The sequence below is a fragment of the Mustela lutreola genome, chromosome 10 (assembly GCF_030435805.1).
Source record: "Mustela lutreola isolate mMusLut2 chromosome 10, mMusLut2.pri, whole genome shotgun sequence".
In the NCBI taxonomy this organism is placed as follows: Eukaryota; Metazoa; Chordata; class Mammalia; order Carnivora; family Mustelidae; genus Mustela; species Mustela lutreola.
In genome coordinates, this window is record NC_081299.1 from 115,677,117 (window position 1) to 115,694,267 (window position 17,151).

At 48.9% G+C, this 17,151-nt stretch overlaps 1 long non-coding RNA gene across 1 annotated transcript; it reads left to right on the forward strand.

Annotated features, from left to right (window-relative positions):
* Positions 1–11,234: 11,234 nt before the first annotated feature.
* Positions 11,235–16,757, forward strand: LOC131809375 (uncharacterized). Its single transcript, XR_009345147.1, has 4 exons — positions 11,235–11,340; positions 14,326–14,569; positions 15,908–16,050; positions 16,133–16,757. It is a non-coding gene; the product is annotated as an uncharacterized LOC131809375 (long non-coding RNA).
* Positions 16,758–17,151: the final 394 nt, after the last annotated feature.

The window sequence follows — 17,151 nt, forward strand, 5'->3', positions numbered from 1 at the left end:
TTAGGTTGACTGTTAGGGTTAGAACTTGTTAGGGTCAGGGTCCGTGGTAGGGTTAGGGGTTAGTGTAAGTTTAGGTTCAGCGATAGGATTCGGGGTACGGCCCGTGTTAGTGTCACGGTCTGGGTTACATTTAGGGTTAGAGTTAGGGTAAGGCTCACAATCAGGGTCAGGTTTAGTGTTCAGGTCACGGTCGGGGTCACTGTTAGGGTCAGGGTTAGGTTTATGGTCATGGTCTGGGTCAGGGTCAGGGTGAAGTTTAGCGCCAGTGTCCGGTTTAGGGTCAGGTTCAGGTATTGGTTTAAAGTCCACATTCGGGTCAAGGACAGGGTTATGTAGTTGTCAGTGTTAGTGTCATGGTTAGGATTAGGGTCAGGGTCAGGTTCAGGTGAAGGTCAGGGCCACGGTCAGGTTTAGGGTCAGGCTTTGGTTTAGGGTTAATGTTCGGTTCAGTGTCACAGTTAGATTTTGGCAGTAGGTTTTGGGATTGGTGTTTGGGTGAGAGTTAGAAGTAGGGTTATGGTTAGGGTTAGGGATAGACAGCGTAAGGTCAGGGTTAGGGTTTGGTTTAGGGTAGGGGTTAATGTTAGGGTCAGGGTCATCGTTAGGATTAGGTTCAGGGTCCTTAGAAGGTCATGGTTAGAGTTATCTTTAGGTTTAGGGTTAGCATCAGGCTCACAGTCACGGTCAGTGGAAGGGTTAGTGTTTGGGTCAGGGTTAGGTCAGCGTCACGGTTAGGATTAGGGTCAGGGTCAGGGTCATGGTTAGGTATGAGTCATGGTTAAGGTAATGTCAGAGTTAGATTTAGGTTCAGGGTCCACATCAGGGTCAGTGTCAGGCTTAGGTTTAGGTTTAGGGTTCAGGTCAGGATCACAGTCAGTTTCAGGGTCATGGTCATGGTCAGGGCTTGGGTGAGGGTTTGGGGCAGGCTCACAGTCAGTGTCAGGGTCAGGGTTAGTGCTTACTGTTAGTGTTAGCCCCGCTCCTGGGTCATGGACCCATCCCTTCAGGGTCTCAGGATAAACCCTTGGCAGAAGGGTGTAGACCCTATACCCGATCCCACTTAACCACCCTTTAACTGGGTTGTGAACATGACTTGCCCACCAGACATCTAAGCCCTCATCAGCCTGATCCTGCTTGGGGCATCTCCACCCATGATGGCATGGCCAGGTCCTCTTTACACACAGACACACAGACACCCAGAGGCGCGCGCACACACACACACACACACACACACACACACAGACGGGGAGGAGACCTAGGGCTACACTGGTAGTTCATAAGGTGTGGACCTCTCTGACTCTGAGCCCCCTGGTGTGACCTTTTGGTTTTATTAGCCAAAGGGCCTGAGGCGTTGGGGAAACCTGATATGACCTGCCACGTAGGGCACGTGTCTGGAGGGCCAGCTCTCTTCTCCCTGCATCCTCTAGGCTTCAATACAGCAGAAGAACATGTCGCTTCCTTTAGGATGTGCCTAGAAATGAGCGTGGCAGGGGGGTTTTCTCTGTAATGGGGTGCCTGGATATGTGGGTTCCAATTCCGTTGGGCTCTGTTGTCAGGGAAGTGAGTTCACCACTGCCTGGGGGCTCCTTACCAAACTTCCTGCTGCACCAGAGCTCCCTGAGCCACCGGTCCCCAAGCTTCTCAGGGCTCACAATCCACTCAATGCAGTGCCCATCCAATGACCCCCATACAGCCTCCCCTCAGCCCCTGGGAGGCCTGGGTGCAGCTGTTGTCACCGCTGAGGGAACGGAGCTGGGATTAGACTAGGTTAGTGTTAGGGTTAGGGTTTCGAAATATTTAGGGTCAGGGTTAGGGTTAGACGTTGTTGGCGTCAGGGTTAGCGGATGCCTTAGGGTAGGGATCTCTTTTAGGGTTACGTTCATGGTTAGGATTATGGACAGGCTCACAGTAGGATAAGGGTTAGTGTTATGGTCAGAGTCAGGGTCAGGGTCAGTGTTAGGGTGACGGTTAGGTTTAGGGTCAGTTTAAGGGTTATGGTCAGATTTAGGGTCAGGTTCAAGTTTGGTTTGAGGGCAAGGTTCATGTCAGGGACATGGTTAGGTATCGGACAGGTTTAGTGTCAGGGTTAGGGTGAGTGTCAGGGTTAGGTTCATGGTTATGGTAAGGTCAACTTTATGTTTAGGTTCTGTTTTATGAGTAGGTTCAGGATCAGGGTTAGCTTTAGGGTTACTAATCTGTTCAGGGTCACGGATTGGGTCAGTGGTAGGTTTACAGTCAGGTTAGGGTCAGTGTTAAGGTCAAGGCCAGGGTCAGTTTTAAGGTTAAGTTCTGACATAGGCAAAGTTCAGAGTTAGGGTTAGAGTTAGTTTCAGGCTCACATTCAGTTTCAGGGTTAGTGTTAGGTCAGGGTTAGATCAGCATCAGGGTTAGATTAGGGTCAGGGTCTCGGTCATGGTTAGGTATTAGTCATATTTACGGTAATGTCAGAGTTAGGTTAAGGTTCAGGGTCCAATTCAGGGTCCTTGCCAGGCTTAGCTTTTGTTTTGGTTTCAGGTAAGGATCACAGTGAGGGTCATGGTCAGAGTCAGGGTCAGGGCTTGGGTTAGGGTTTGGGGCAGGCTCACAGTCAGTGTCAGGGTCAGGGTTAGTGGTTACTGTTAGGGTTAGCCCAGCTCCTGAGTCATGGACCCATCCATTCAGGGTCTCAGGATATACCCTGGGCAGAAGGGTGTAGACCCTACAACCGATCCCACTTAAGCAGCCTTAAACTGGGGTGTGAACATGACTTACCCACCAGACATCTAAACCCTCATCAGCTCATCCTGCTTGGGGCATCTCCACCCAAGAAGGCATGGCCAGGTCCTCTTTACACACAGACACCCAGAGGCGCACACACACACACACACACACACACACACACACACACATGCAGAGACAGGGAGGAGACCTAGGGCTACACCCATAGATCAGAAGGTGTGGGACTCTCTGACTCTGAGCCCCCTGGTGTCACCTTTTGATTTTATTAGCCAAAGGGACTGCGGCGTTGGGGAAACCTGATATGACCTGCCAGGGAGGGGACGTGTCTGGCGCGCGAGCTCACTTCTCCCTGTATCCTCTGGGTTTCAGTACAGTAGAAGAACATGTCGCTTCCTTTAGGATGTGCCTAGAAATGATCTGCATAGGGGGTTTTATCTGTTATGGGGTGCCGTGATACGTGGGTTCCAATTGCATTGGGCTCTGTCGTTAGGGAAGTGAGGTCACCACTGCCTGGGGGCTCCTTACCGAACTTCCTGCTGCACCAGAGCTCCCTGAGCCGCCGGTCTCCAAGCTGCTCAAGGCTCACACTCCACTCAATGCAGTGCCCATCCAGTGACCCCCATACAGCCTCCCCCCAGCCCCTGGGAGGCCTGGGTGCAGCTGTTGTCCCCGCTGGAGGGAACAGAGCTAGATTTAGATCAGCTTAGTGTTAGGGTTAGGGTTAAGAATGACTTAGGGTCAGGGTTAGGGTTAGACGTCGTTGGGGTCAGGGTTAGCGTAAGGTTTAGGGTGGGGTCAGGGTTATGGTTAGGTTCATGGTTAGGTTTAGGGTCAGGATCACAATAGGGTCAGGGTTAGCGTTACGGTCAGAGTCAGGCTCAGGGTCAGTGTTAGGCTGATGGTTAGGTTTAGGGTCAGGTTCAGGGTCATGGTCAGTTTTAGGGTCAGGTTCAAGTTTTGGTTTAGTGGCAAGGTCATGTCAGGTCAGGGTTAGGTTTGGGACAGGTTTAGTGTCAGGGTTAGGGTCAGGGTCAGGGTTAGGTTCATGGTTATGGTAAGGTCAGCTTTATGTTTAGGTTCTGTTTTATGAGTAGGTTCAGGATCAGGGTTATCTTTAGGGTTACTAATCTGTTCAGGCTCACGGATTGGGTCAGAGTTAGGTTTACAGTCAGGGTTAGGGTCAGTGTTAAGGTCATGGCCAGGGTCAGTTTTAAGATTAAGTCTGACGTAGGCAAAACTCAGAGTTCGGGCTATGATCAGGTTCAGTGAGAGGGTCAGGATAATTGTTAAAGTGGGGTTAGGGTTAGTGTTAGAGGTAGGTTGAGGGTTAGGATTAGATCGGGTTAGGGTCAGTATCAGGGATAATGTTAGGGGTTAGTTTTAGGGTTAGGTTCAGCGTTAGGTTTCGCGTCAGGGCCCGTGTTAGTGTCAGGGTCAGGGTTACGTTTAGGGTTAGAGTTACGTTCAAGCTCACATTCAGTGTCAGGGTTAGTTTTAGGGTCAGGGTTAGATCAGCATCAGGGTTAGGATTAGGGTCAGGGTCTGGGTCATGGTTAGGTATTAGTCATATTTATGTTAATGTGAGAGTTAGTTTGAGGTTTAGTGTCCACATCAGGGTCCTTGCCAGGCTTAGGTTTTGTTTTGGGTTCAGGTAAGGATCACACTCAGGGTCAGGGTCAGAGTCAGGGTCAGGGCTTGGGTTAGGGTAGGGGCATGTTCACAGTCAGTGTCAGTGTCAGGGTTAGTGGTTTTTGTTAGGGTTACCCTGCTCCTGAGTCATGGACCCATCCATTCAGGGTCTCAGGATAAACCCTGGGCAGAAGGGTGTAGACCCTACAACCGATCCCACTTAAGCAGCCTTAAACTGGGGTGTGAACATGACTTACCCACCAGACATCTAACCCCTCATCAGCTCATCCTGCTTGGGGCATCTCCACCCAAGATGGCATGGCCATGTCCTCTTTACACACAGACACACAGACACCCAGAGACAGGGAGGAGACCTAGGGCTACACCCATAGATCAGAAGGTGTGGGACTCTCTGACTCTGAGCCCCCTGGTGTCACCTTTTGATTTTATTAGCCAAAGGGACTGCGGCGTTGGGGAAACCTGATATGACCTGCCAGGGAGGGGATGTGTCTGGCGCGCGAGCTCACTTCTCCCTGTATCCTCTGGGTTTCAGTACAGTAGAAGAACATGTCGCTTCCTTTAGGATGTGCCTAGAAATGATCTGCATAGGGGGTTTTATCTGTTATGGGGTGCCGTGATACGTGGGTTCCAATTGCATTGGGTTCTGTCATCAGGGAAGTGAGGTCACCACTGCCTGGGGGCTCCTTACCGAACTTCCTGCTGCACCAGAGCTCCCTGAGCCGCCGGTCTCCAAGCTGCTCAAGGCTCACACTCCACTCAATGCAGTGCCCATCCAGTGACCCCCATACAGCCTCCCCCCAGCCCCTGGGAGGCCTGGGTGCAGCTGTTGTCCCCGCTGGAGGGAACAGAGCTGGGTTTAGACCAGCTTAGTGTTAGGGTTAGGGTTAAGAAAGACGTAGGGTCAGGGTTGGGGTTAGACTTCTTTGGGGTCAGGGTTAGCGAAAGGCTTAGGGTAGGGGTCAGGGTTAGGGTTAGGTTCATGGTTAGGTTTAGGGTCAGGATCACAGTAGGGTCAGGGTTAACGTTACGGTCACAGTCAGAGTCAGGTTCAGTGTTAGGCTGACGGTTAGGTTTAGGTCCAGGCAGGGTCATGGTCAGATTTAGGGTCCGGTTCAAGTTTTGGTTGGGGGGAAAGGTTCATGTCAGGGTCAGGGTTAGGTTTGGGACAGGTTTAGTGTCAGGGAAGGGTCAGGGTCAGGGTTAGGTTCATGGTTACGGTAAGGTCAGCTTTATGTTTATGTTGTGTTTCATGAGCAGGTTCAGGATCAGGGTTAGCTTTACGGTTACGATTCTGTTCAGGATCACGGATTGGGTCAGAGTTAGGTTTACAGTCAGGGTTAGGGTCAGTATTAAGGTCAAAGCCAGGGTTAGGTACGGACGGGCTGTGTGCCAACTGTACCAGTTGTACAACTGACTGTGTAGTGGCTGAAACTGAGAAACCGGGGTGAAAGTATCAAGAGGCTCTAAGGATTGCGAAAGAGACAAGATTCAAACAATTACCACGTACACACAAGACAAACTATGCAGATGACTGCTCAGTACGGAAGTAATTCAGAGTGTTACACTGTGGCATCAGCTGACCCAGACCCAGAAGATTGCTGGAGTTACCATCATGGACATCTCTAACCATATAGACGACACTGAGCGAATGCCAGATGATGATGGAGCCCCTCACTCCTATGTCTTAATAGAGTTCCTCAGCTCTCCTTTACCAACTTTTCCTGTTGCCAGTTCATACAAGCAATTCTCCTTACCCAGTTCCTCTGTTCTGAGCTATGGCTAAAGACACTCATTTTTTTATGTTTTGAAACTGATTATCTTGTACCATTTTACTTTTTGTTGCATCTTTTTATAAATCAGATGACTGCTCACAAGGAAAAAAAAAAAGGAATGGAAAAGATCAAAAGGGAGGACAACAACAACAACAAAAAAACTGTTCTTTTTTGCCGGGAACCCTTCTTACAAGTGCCAATCAGATAAACTATATCTGATGTTACATCGTCACAACTCCTCTATCATCAGGGAAAGTAGTTCAGATAAGAAAATATCTCTATAAAATGAGTTCCAGGCTTACATTCTATATTTGGCTAATTACAATTTCATTACGATGTCTGTCTCAAACTGATGAGGAAGAGTATGGAATCTTGTCATCAAGACGTGACATCGAACTAAGAACCCACAGGGTAAGCACTCAGCTCCTGTGATACAAAGACAGCTCCTGGGGATGGGTGACCCTGGGCAACAGTGGCTGACCTGCAGGCCTGCATCTATCTGCCATCTGTCACTCTTCCCCCTTCCTCCTCTGTCAGCTGCTATCTCCAGCCACCGTCAACAAAGTCCACCTCAAACAGCCATCACTTCCCTCTGGTCCTATTTACCGTAGCTAAACTCCAGGCCAGGCATCCAGATCACCAGCCCTGTGGGAACTTCTTCTAAGGTAAGAGGTGGCCCTATTGGTGAAATGCAGGTGCCAAGGCATGCGGACATTGTGCCATCTTCTGGGCTATTCTTAATGACTGATGCGTGGGGGTCAGGAGATCTGGCCTGTGATTGGCCCCAACTAGCTGTGTGGCTTTAAAGGAAGTCATCACACCTCAGGCCTCAGTTTCCTTATCTGCAAGCCAGGATGGACTAGAGTCTTTTCAGAGGAGCCGGCAAAGATCACATAGATAAGCACCACCTCATTATACTAACAAGCAAACAGAAGGCCGGAGGCGAGTGATTTGCCCCAAGTCAGACATAAGCAGGCAGAGAGCAGAGCCGAGGATGGGACCCACATCTGCAGGTCACAGCTAATCAGCCAGCACAGTACAAACAGATCTGAGCAGCTGCTCATTCTTCCCCTTTTCCGTTTTGTCCATCAGAATGCATGCTCCCTGCAAACAAGGACACACAGGACCTGCTGCCTGTCTCAAAATTCCCATTTCACCCAATTAGAACAGGGAGGAGCCTCAAGGATTACCCCCCCACCCCCACACACAGTTCTTTTACCTATGGAACATGAGGGTACATACATTCACCGTCCAGAGGGCTCCTGCCTTCACTTCTCATGGAAAAGGTCATCATGTGCCTACCCGGGGTGCCAACGAAGCCACAGGTTCCAGAGAGGAACTGACACAGAAAAGTTCGAAGGAGGCAGACTGGCTCAGCACAGAAACAAACTGTCTACCAAGGAAAACTACCCCATGGGGGACTGATTCTCTTTGAAATACGTTCGAGTGCGTGGGAAAATGGTTTTTCAAGAGCTGGTGGACTGACCAGTCACCTGGTACATACAAGATCACATCCGCATTCTGACAAGAGTGGCTTGCCTGCAGTGTAGACCAGGGGCCAGAAAGACAAAGAAGGCGCATGGAGACTGGGTGAGAAGTTTCTACGGTGTGATGGCAAGGGCGCACTGCAAAGGTACGAGAAGAGATAGAAAGATGTGTATGGACTCAAGAGGTTTAGGAAGCGAAATCCACAGGACTTGGTGTGACAGACTAGATTTTGGAAAGGTGACAGAGTAGGAGTTGACTTCTGGTTTCCCGACTCCAGGCTAAACGGATGAAGTGTTTACTGAGAGAGGCAATAGAATAAGAAAGGTGGTTTTCAGTGGAGGAGGTGCTCATGAATTCCGTCTTGAACCTGATGAGTCTGAGGGGCCACAGACACATCCGAGAAGAAAGGTCAGCAAGTCCGATACACAGAACTGGTGCTCCGGAGGTGTGTGGGCCAGAGACAGGAATCTGCCTGACCTGCTGATAGGTGGTCATGAAGCTGCACAAAAGGTCATCTAGGGAAAGAAAGGAACACGGGGCTGAGCCCATAATTAGCATTCAGTGGCTACCAGGAGCATGATTTTGCACAGGAGACACATCAGAGAGGTAGAAGAAAGACAGGAAGCAATGCAGAGCATTTGGTCTACTGCGATGACGAGTAAGGAGACAGAGAAAGGTCAGGTGCGCTGACTTAGAAACAGTTTTGGTAAGAACTCTTTAGTGGAACAACAGGGCCTGAAGGGTGGAAGGTGGGAAAGTCAAGTCAACCCCTGAGCACTGGCTGTGATGCGCGACAGTGACAGGGCAATACCTAGAGGTGGGGCAGTCAAGTGGGAGAGAATCAAACAGGAGCGCATGATGGGAAGGAGTGAAGGGGAGAGGATCCTCGCAGGCTCCTGGAAGGGCGGGAGGGCATGGACTCTGAGCCAGAGTGGAGACTGAACCTGAGGAGGAAGGAGAGCCCCTCCCCGTACCAGGCGAGGAGGAGAAGGGGACAAATACAAGAATGGGATCATGATCAGCAGGATGGAGGAGGTCCTGTGGGATGGCTGCTAATTTTTCTGTACGACTGGAGATGAAGTCATATGTTGAGATGGAAGAGGAAGGCTACATGTGATGTCAGTAGCACACCCATGTAAATGGTCTAATTTATCTGTTATGTCACTTTCTCCCCCTACTACCAATACCTTATGTCCTGCTCATCTATTATTTGGCTGTCAACCCAAAGGATTTTCATATTTCTAAGCCGACAAAGTATGATGTTGCCAGTGCCTCTGCCCCAGGTGACCCTTCCCCATCTGCCATTCCTGCACTTTGATCACCTACCTCTTTTGCATACCTTTCCCCTTCTATTTCTCATTAGATCTCATAAACATGACTTTTTAAACAGTCTCCTGCCACCAGTCAGCTCGAACTCAACAGATATGACCATGCAACTTCCTGCTGTAAACCTGACTGCAGCTCTACCGTGAAGACTGCATCAACGTGGACCCCTCAATGTATGCAGTGTCCAAGGTGCAACCCGCAGCCCCACCACATCTCCCTTTCTACCATCTCAGTCTCATTCCAAAATGTGCCAAACAAGACACCTATGTAGAAATACAACCCCGACAGCAAGCTCTCCACTCATTTCTGCCTCGGAACTGTAACTTAACAAAACATCTCTCTGACGGAAACACAAATTGCATATAACCTTTATCTCCAGCTCCCACATAGAAGATCAATACCACTTTACACAGAACAGCTGTTCCATGTATTTTCCTTCTATGTATGAAGGGGTCACGTTCATTAACACTACAAATTGTACATTATATTCAGAAATGTCAGAGCCTTGAAAGAATATGGAATTGCTGGCATTCTAGCCACTTTCCCAGTTTGCTCTCTTCCTACCTCTAAGTCCTACTTTAGAAGTGCTATTTTGAGATTTCTATTTTCCGAAGCTGCTTTGACCAAAGGCATTCTGTCAGCTCAGAGTGAGAAAGATGGCGGGGCGAGGAAGTGCAGGAAAATGCTAGTGTTAGGCCCAAAGAAAGCCTGACTAAGTCCAAAGACAGACAAGCTAAAGAGACTTCCGTGCTTTGAGGTTCTTTAAGTCTGTGTGTGTGCCTTTTCTTCTTCCAATGACCTCTCTCCTCATCATGTGTCCTTCATTAACAAAAGGTTTCTGGATCCGAGAATTCACGCTGTGCGCTCCTTCAGACACTCCATTCAATTTACACCTTTTATTACAGTGGCTTAACATCACCATACAAGAACAAGAGTACAATATACCTTCGTCTAGGCATCCCTACATATTAAAAATGATATGGCCACACCGCAGAGGATTCAGACATAAGCACTTTTAAAGCCAGAGTTTGGGAGATGTGATCTGAATGCAAGTATCAAAAAGGAACTAGCTGGTTAACCCAAAAAAGAAAAATACATATTATGACTTGAAGCCATAAAAAAGTAAGAAATTCAAACTCTTTTCAGAATTTTAGGTACCTACAGAGCCAAAACTTTTTAAGACTGAAACCAGCTACTAAATCCCAATCCTTAGAAATTAAACATATACGTTTTGATAGTTTAAGTACAGACCCAGAGGGATACAGAAAACAGATAAAGCTCCTCCTGGCTCTGATTCAAACCTTGGGACATTTTCAAGGCTATGTCTGATGAACCTTTCCTGTCAGTAAAGTCTTTTCAGTTTAAATTTCTATTCTGTAAGTTTATGTCCTACAGTTATCTGCTGCCAGCTTCAGGCTGACCTCACCAAGAGAAGTAGGGCAACTTTAGAAAAGGAGCTTGGTATGCTTTGTAGTACTGGACCAGAACCAGTAACGACAGTACAGTCTTTCAGATTTCTCATTCCGGGAGCTTAAGACGAAAGTCAGGCATAAACGTTAGGTTAAGTGCCTTTTTGACCCGATTCCTGGTAAGTACGTGTATTCAGAGATGTGTTCAACGCACAGTCGCTCAGCTTCTAGGCACAAGGCACTGGGAGGCTTCTGTCAGGCCGGGGGAGCGGCGGTCTGACTGTGCCGCACGGTACCAGAGGCGGGTCCTACGCGTCCGGGGCTTTTACGTTTAGTTCAAAACCACTTGCCCTGAACTTTCAGGCCTTTTCATTCAATGTGCACGATTTCACAGGAGTGCTTTCTCCAGGCTGCACCTAGCCCACCCGAGGCCAAGAGACTCACTGCGAAGTGCAGTGAGGTCCCCGCTGAGGACCCGTCCGGGGCGGGGACAGCCCAGGAAGCCCGCAGGAGAAGCCCGAGGAGAGGCCCCGGAGGGCCAAGGAGGGCAGGCCACCCAGGGCCTGGCTCCGGGGAGCAGAGCCCAGGCATGCACCTTCATGAACTCGTCCTTGTCGAAGCAGAGCGAGTCCGGCCCCTTGGGCAGGTTCATCTTACTTCTCTCCATCCCGCCGACTGCCGCCTCTCAGCACCGACACTCGAGCGAGGAGGAAAGGTAGGAGGCTGCGCTCCCTGACGCTACCAGTGAAGCCACGGCGTTTCCACCACACAGAAGGCACCGCTTCCTCCAACATGGCAGCGCCCCCGCCCGGCCAATGAAAGAGGACGCCGCAGGCCCGCCTGCGCCTGCCTCCGCCAAGAGAGGCGCGCAGGCCCTACTGTTGAGCCAGCAGGTGATGCTGCCCCCATGCGGCGGAGGGCGACACTACAACCTCGCCTACGTTTCTGCAGGGCAGCCCCGACGCTGTTGATGCACGGTGAGGGGGAGAAGGGAGGGCGGGGAGGGTCAGGGGCGCTCCCTCCCCACCTCGCCCTTTCCCTCGGAAAATCGGCCTGCGAATCTCTTCCAGGACCTTCTCCCGAGATTGTCCCGGGGGAAGCATAGCCGTGGCAGGATGCTGGCCCTTTACTTCTGCGGCCGGTTGTCCAGAGAGGGGGGCGCGTCCGGGTGTCAGGCCTCCTGTCTCTGGGTGCCGCCGCTGCAGCCGCCTGGGCGCGGAGGCCTCTGTGGGAACCCGGCTCCCGCCCTTAGCCCCTGCACCTACCCGCGAGCGTGGCTTCTCCCCCGCTGAGCTTGGCTCCAGCGATCTGTAGGGAGGAAGGTGGTCAGCTGGCAGCCTCGGGTCGTCTGGGCCGCTCCCAGCTCCACTTCAGCTCAGCTGCGGGGCGGCCACAAGTTTGGGTTCTCAGAGCTCTTAAAGAATCACCTCGCTACCGGCCGGCCGACAAAACGCAGCCGACAAGTAGAAGTGCGAGCATGTTTATGTCCAGTCCACTCTAGAATGGGCGGAATCGTGTGTTTGTGGCTAGCGTTGGTTCGATAGCCACACCTGCCCCCAATTTCCGAGACCCCCTCCTCCTCCTGCCGTCCACCCCACATTTATTTTGAGATTTTTCTTTCCTCTTCCCTTGCTCTTTCTCCCACTGTCCTCCCCTTTAGTGGGAATGTCATGGTCAAATGATGATTCATTTCTCTTTTTTTTCTCCATGACACTCTGACAGCTCAAACCACAGATCTCACGTGCGCCCTTCAGGCTGCAGCTTTGCTGTAATAGCCCAGGACTGGGCTGCCCCTCCCAATGCTGTGATCTCCCAGAGATAGCATGAGCAGTCCTTAGAAAGGGATGGGACACAGCAAGACAATGGCTTGCAGTGAGTCTTGCATTCGAGTCACTCCAAACGGGAAACTGGTCACTTTTTTTAAAAAACGTGAGTACAGGGATGCCTGGGTGGCTCACTTGGTTAAGCAGCTGCCTTCGGATCAGGTCATGATACCAGCATCCTCAGATCGAGTCCCACATCGGGCTCCTTGCTCAGCAGGGAGCCTGTTTCTCCCTCTGCCTCTGCCTGCCATTCTGTCTGCCTGTGCTCACTCTCTCCCCCACTCTCTCTCTGATAAATAAATTAAAAAAATCTTTAAAACCTGAGTACAGAATCTGAAACAATACATTCCCTAGCAGTGGGCCTGGCAAGGCCTTGTTTAGGAAAACGTTCGCAGTCAATATCCAGAGACTATGACAGGTAGGATGAGAGCTGGAATCTTATTTGGAGAATCAGAATAAATTGCCAGGGGAGCAACTATGAAAGTGCATTCTATGCCCTGTTGTGGTCATTTGGATATAGGGAATGAAAGCCTCATTATTTGGTCTTTGTTTGTTTACTCTTATTATGAAAATTCTCAAAATGTGTAGAGCAGAAGGATCCCGGCCCTTCCGAGTACTTATCACTCTGCTTCCCCAACTGTTTCATAGGCCCTCCTCCTTCTACTGCCCCCAAAGTGCCTGTATTTTTGTTTTTGGGAGAGAGGGGAGGTCTGGAATATATTTTAAAGTAAATCCCAAACATCACATCATTCCCTGCTCCCCAAATACCTTGGTTTACACATCAAAGAAGGAGGAGGAAGAGGTGGAGGAGGGGAAGACTGAGAAGGAGGAGGGATGAAGAAGAGAGATTTCCGCACAGGCCCACCATGCCAGAATCAATAGGTCTAATAAGCTATTCCGATTGGCTCTGAGAGGCATGACTTTTAGCCTCTCAGACTTTTAGGGCCACAGTGCTAATAAGCGACAAGGGCAAATTCAGGCAGCGCAAACAGCAAGGCCCACACTCATCACCAAGGCACCGAGTGGGGGGGCAAGGGTGCCAGACCGACAGAACAAAGTTGTCTGGGAACCCCACCTGCCCTAGAAGTCCAGATGAGCGAGTAGTTGAACTGTTTTTTGCCTTCATTGTCATTCCTTTCTGAAATTATTGCCGGCCTTTGTTAAAGACATGAACCTGAGCTTGTGCAGCCTGGGGTACTGATCTTGGGGTTGCTGAAGAGAGTAGGTGCCAACAAAGAATGAAAATCCCTGCTACCTGTTCTCCTTCTGAGAGTCAGGAGGGAACAGTCAAGACCCCATACAGTTCACTGCCACGTGGAGCCCTGGCTGTGGCAGTGGCGTGGCCCACCAAAGCCAGGAGCAACAGGCAAGACCCCAGACCCCAAATGCTAATGGAACACCCTGGGGAGGACGAAGGAAAGGCAGAGAGTCAGCGGAAACCTTCCCAAAGGACATTTCCCTCAGTTTCATCTGGGAGCTGACACTCAGCTGGTACACACCCCTTCAGCCACACAAAGTTTGGTGACTAGCCTCTGGCCAGAACCTGCGGTGTGTCTCCCTACCCTGAACCCTTCCTAAGATCCCTACCACGGCCTCGCGATCCAGGCACTGGGCGTGTAACACTTGACTCTGCAGGGGTCCCCAGGCCAGCTTTTGGTTAGTTAGTTGTCCGCGCTGTTAAAGATTTGACTACTGTTACATGTTTGACTCTCGTCTTTGGTGATGGTACCTATTTCATAGGAATTAGAAGCTGGAATCCAGGAAACAGGCTGGAAGATGAAATTAAAAAGTGGATACAAAGCTTCTAATCAGAGCCAGACACAATCGGCGATCAACTATATCCCAGTCTCTCCCCTCTTCTCTGATCTGTACTTTCCTTAATGAGGAATGAGACTTTAAGTTGACTTTTTTTTATCTTCAAGTCTCTCTCTCTCTCTATCGATTCCCTAACTTCCCTCTCTTGCCTTCATTTCATCCTAGAACTTGTGCCCACGACTTCTTTTCTAAGTAAATATTAACCTCCTTTGACTCTGAATCTCTGGAAAATTCTCAGTTCCCTATTTTCGCTGGCACTGTGACAGGTCCTCATTTCTCCTTCCCACTCCTCTCTATTTATAGTTTTCACATTTTTTTTGGCAGGTTGGCTACAGAACACTCAAAAATTGCAAAGAGAAATACTGTGTTCTGGAAATTCGCCCGAGCATTTTTTTCCAATATCGTCCTTATGCTCTTCTGATCCTCTCTTGAACTGTTGGACTAAAGCAGCTGACGCTTCCACCAGCAACCAGAGTCATCCTGTCCACTACTGTGGGAACAGAGGGTTTCCATTTGGAACTGCAGACTGAGCCTAAAGTCTGGTGGCCCTTTGGTGCCAGGATAGCAGGTATGGGATGGGTGGGACATGGAGGACAAGCATCATGGTAGAGGTCTCCATTCGACCAGGAAAGCTCACAATGAGCCAACAGGTACATTTCAACATCTTCTGTATTTTCCTTATAACCTGTTTCATTCCAGAGTGGATTTGAGATCATTTAGTTTGATTCTTAAATGTTTCCCATTCCAACCGGAAACAGACTCATCCTACAGGCTCCCAAATTCTGCCTCATCTTCCTAATCAGTTAGTACCCCAAATTGGGTATGATAGTGCCAGAACATTCTTCCATGTGTATTTTATAACAGACTAGTATTTTATTAGTTTTTTTCAAACTAATAAGAATGATAAGGGTAACTTTTTTTTCTTTTAAAGCATAGGCAAAATCACGAAAGACATTGAAATGAACCTAAAAGATTATAGTGTCTTCCAAGGGAAAACAGGTGTTGTCTCATGTACCCTTCTGGGCTGACCAATTCTATGGGATATTCTGTGCCTTTCTTGTCTTTGAGCTATTTTGCAACTCTATAGATTGTACATAATTGATGTGGATGCAGATGATCTTGTCTAGCTATATGTAAATGAATTTTGTCCACTGGAAGTACAGTTGACCCCCTTTCCTTTGGTAGAAGGCAGTTTTGCATCCATTTGCATTCTATTTGCATATCTATTTGCATCTATCAAAGCAAATTCGTTTAAGTATTACTGATTGTATATGTGTCTGCCTTGAGATTCTTGCTTGAAGTGGTGGTAACATCTTAGTGGTTCCCGAGCTAATGAATGAATTAAACAAAATCCCTTCAGGCATTCATCTCATATTTGTAAAATGGTCCTTATTTAATCTTTTCGAGAAAATGATACACTAGCAAACCATGACAAGATTCTGGTAAATGAAAAGTGCAATGAAATCAAATCGGAATGAATTTTAGAATTACCTTCAATGTGGCCCACGCTATGCCAGAGGCAGAGAATGATTGAATCTCAAAGACATGACTTCTGGCCCCCAGGAGTTACAGTAATCTGTGTCAACATTGGCATGCCTGAGAAATGCATGTGACATTCCCATCAGGGTTTCCCCGGGGGTTCAGTTAACCTTTCTCTTCCAAGCTACCCTCTCTTGTAGTGATATCAACTGTGCCCTTGGTTTCAGCTCCCATTCCCTAGCCAACATCTCTCCCACTGATACACGACCATCTGTTTCTTTCCTACCCACCAGGCCCGTGTAACTGACTACCTACTCATGCTATTTCACTGATGTTCCACCTATGCCTCAAAACCCAGCATGTTCAAAACTTGATTCATCATCGTTTGTGAAAGAATGGCTTATCCTCTTTTGCTTTGTTTCTTTAGAAATGATTCTACCAATGCCAGCGGCATGCACCAGAAACCAGGAAGGAATCATACAGCTGAGCCAACCTGCTGTACTTTAAAACACTTGACCACAATTCTCCAGTGGATACTCAACCCTGGCTTCAAACTCCCTTGTCTCTCCGGTGAGTTTGCTTTCCCTCCTTCAAGACTTGCCTCAACAATCCCTACCCCTACCTCTTCTGAACTATGTCACCTCACTCCCAGCTCCTGTCCTAGGGATGAGGGAGCAGAAGGCAAGCTTAGGACAAAGCAGAAACTGGCACCCTACACCCTCTCCCCATGCCATATGTGTAACATTCCTCATGCACTCCTGGCTGCCCTAAAGGAAAAACGATGCTTAACTGATAGAGATCCCAGTCCTGCAGGACAGGAGTATCCCTCCATCTACGAATGTCCTAGTGACTTACAAGGAAGGAAGAAGCTTTCTCATCAATAGCCTGACTTCCAGAGACCCATACCTCAGTTTCCGGAAGCCCTAACATCACCCTCCCCTCCATAAAATTGAGGGAGGCTAAGGGGGAGGGAAGTGTAATAAAACTGAATTTCTTCTAAGCCCAAATCCCACTGACAAGGATGTGTGATAGAAGGAATGTAACATATCTCCAGGAAACTCCTGACTGTCTTCATGCTTTCCCTCATTAGAGGCAAAAACAGCCTTGACTTGACAATAACCAGGTCTCCCTTATCCTGAAATTCTTCTTTAGCATATGACAGTCCTTCTGGACACCCCCTTTGTCCTCACCTTCCTCAGCTCCCAGTCAACCATGCCTCTGTCTGAGCAGCTCTTTCTGCCCTTGGGTCCTGTCCCTGTGTTTTAATAAAACCACCATTAGCACCTAAGACGTCTCAAGAATCCTTTCTTGGTCATCGGCTCTGGACCTCACCCCACCAAACCTCACCTGTGTTCCAAAACTTCATCACTAGTGTCACACTTCAAGAAAATAAAAGCCCTTTGTGCAGGAATTCCCTTATCTTACCACCACCCAATCAAATCTACACCTACATTTGTATCCATTTTTAATTTGTTTTTAGACATTTACTCAACAAATATTTAGTCAGTACCTACTGTGTGCTACACACTGCCCTGAGTGTTTGTAAATCTGTGGCGAACGACACAAAAAAGTCCCTGGCATCATGGAATTTACATGGTAATTGGAGAAATGTACAAGAAACACAGAAAGAGTTGAAGACAGAGCAGGTTTATTGAGAAGAGCAGACATCCC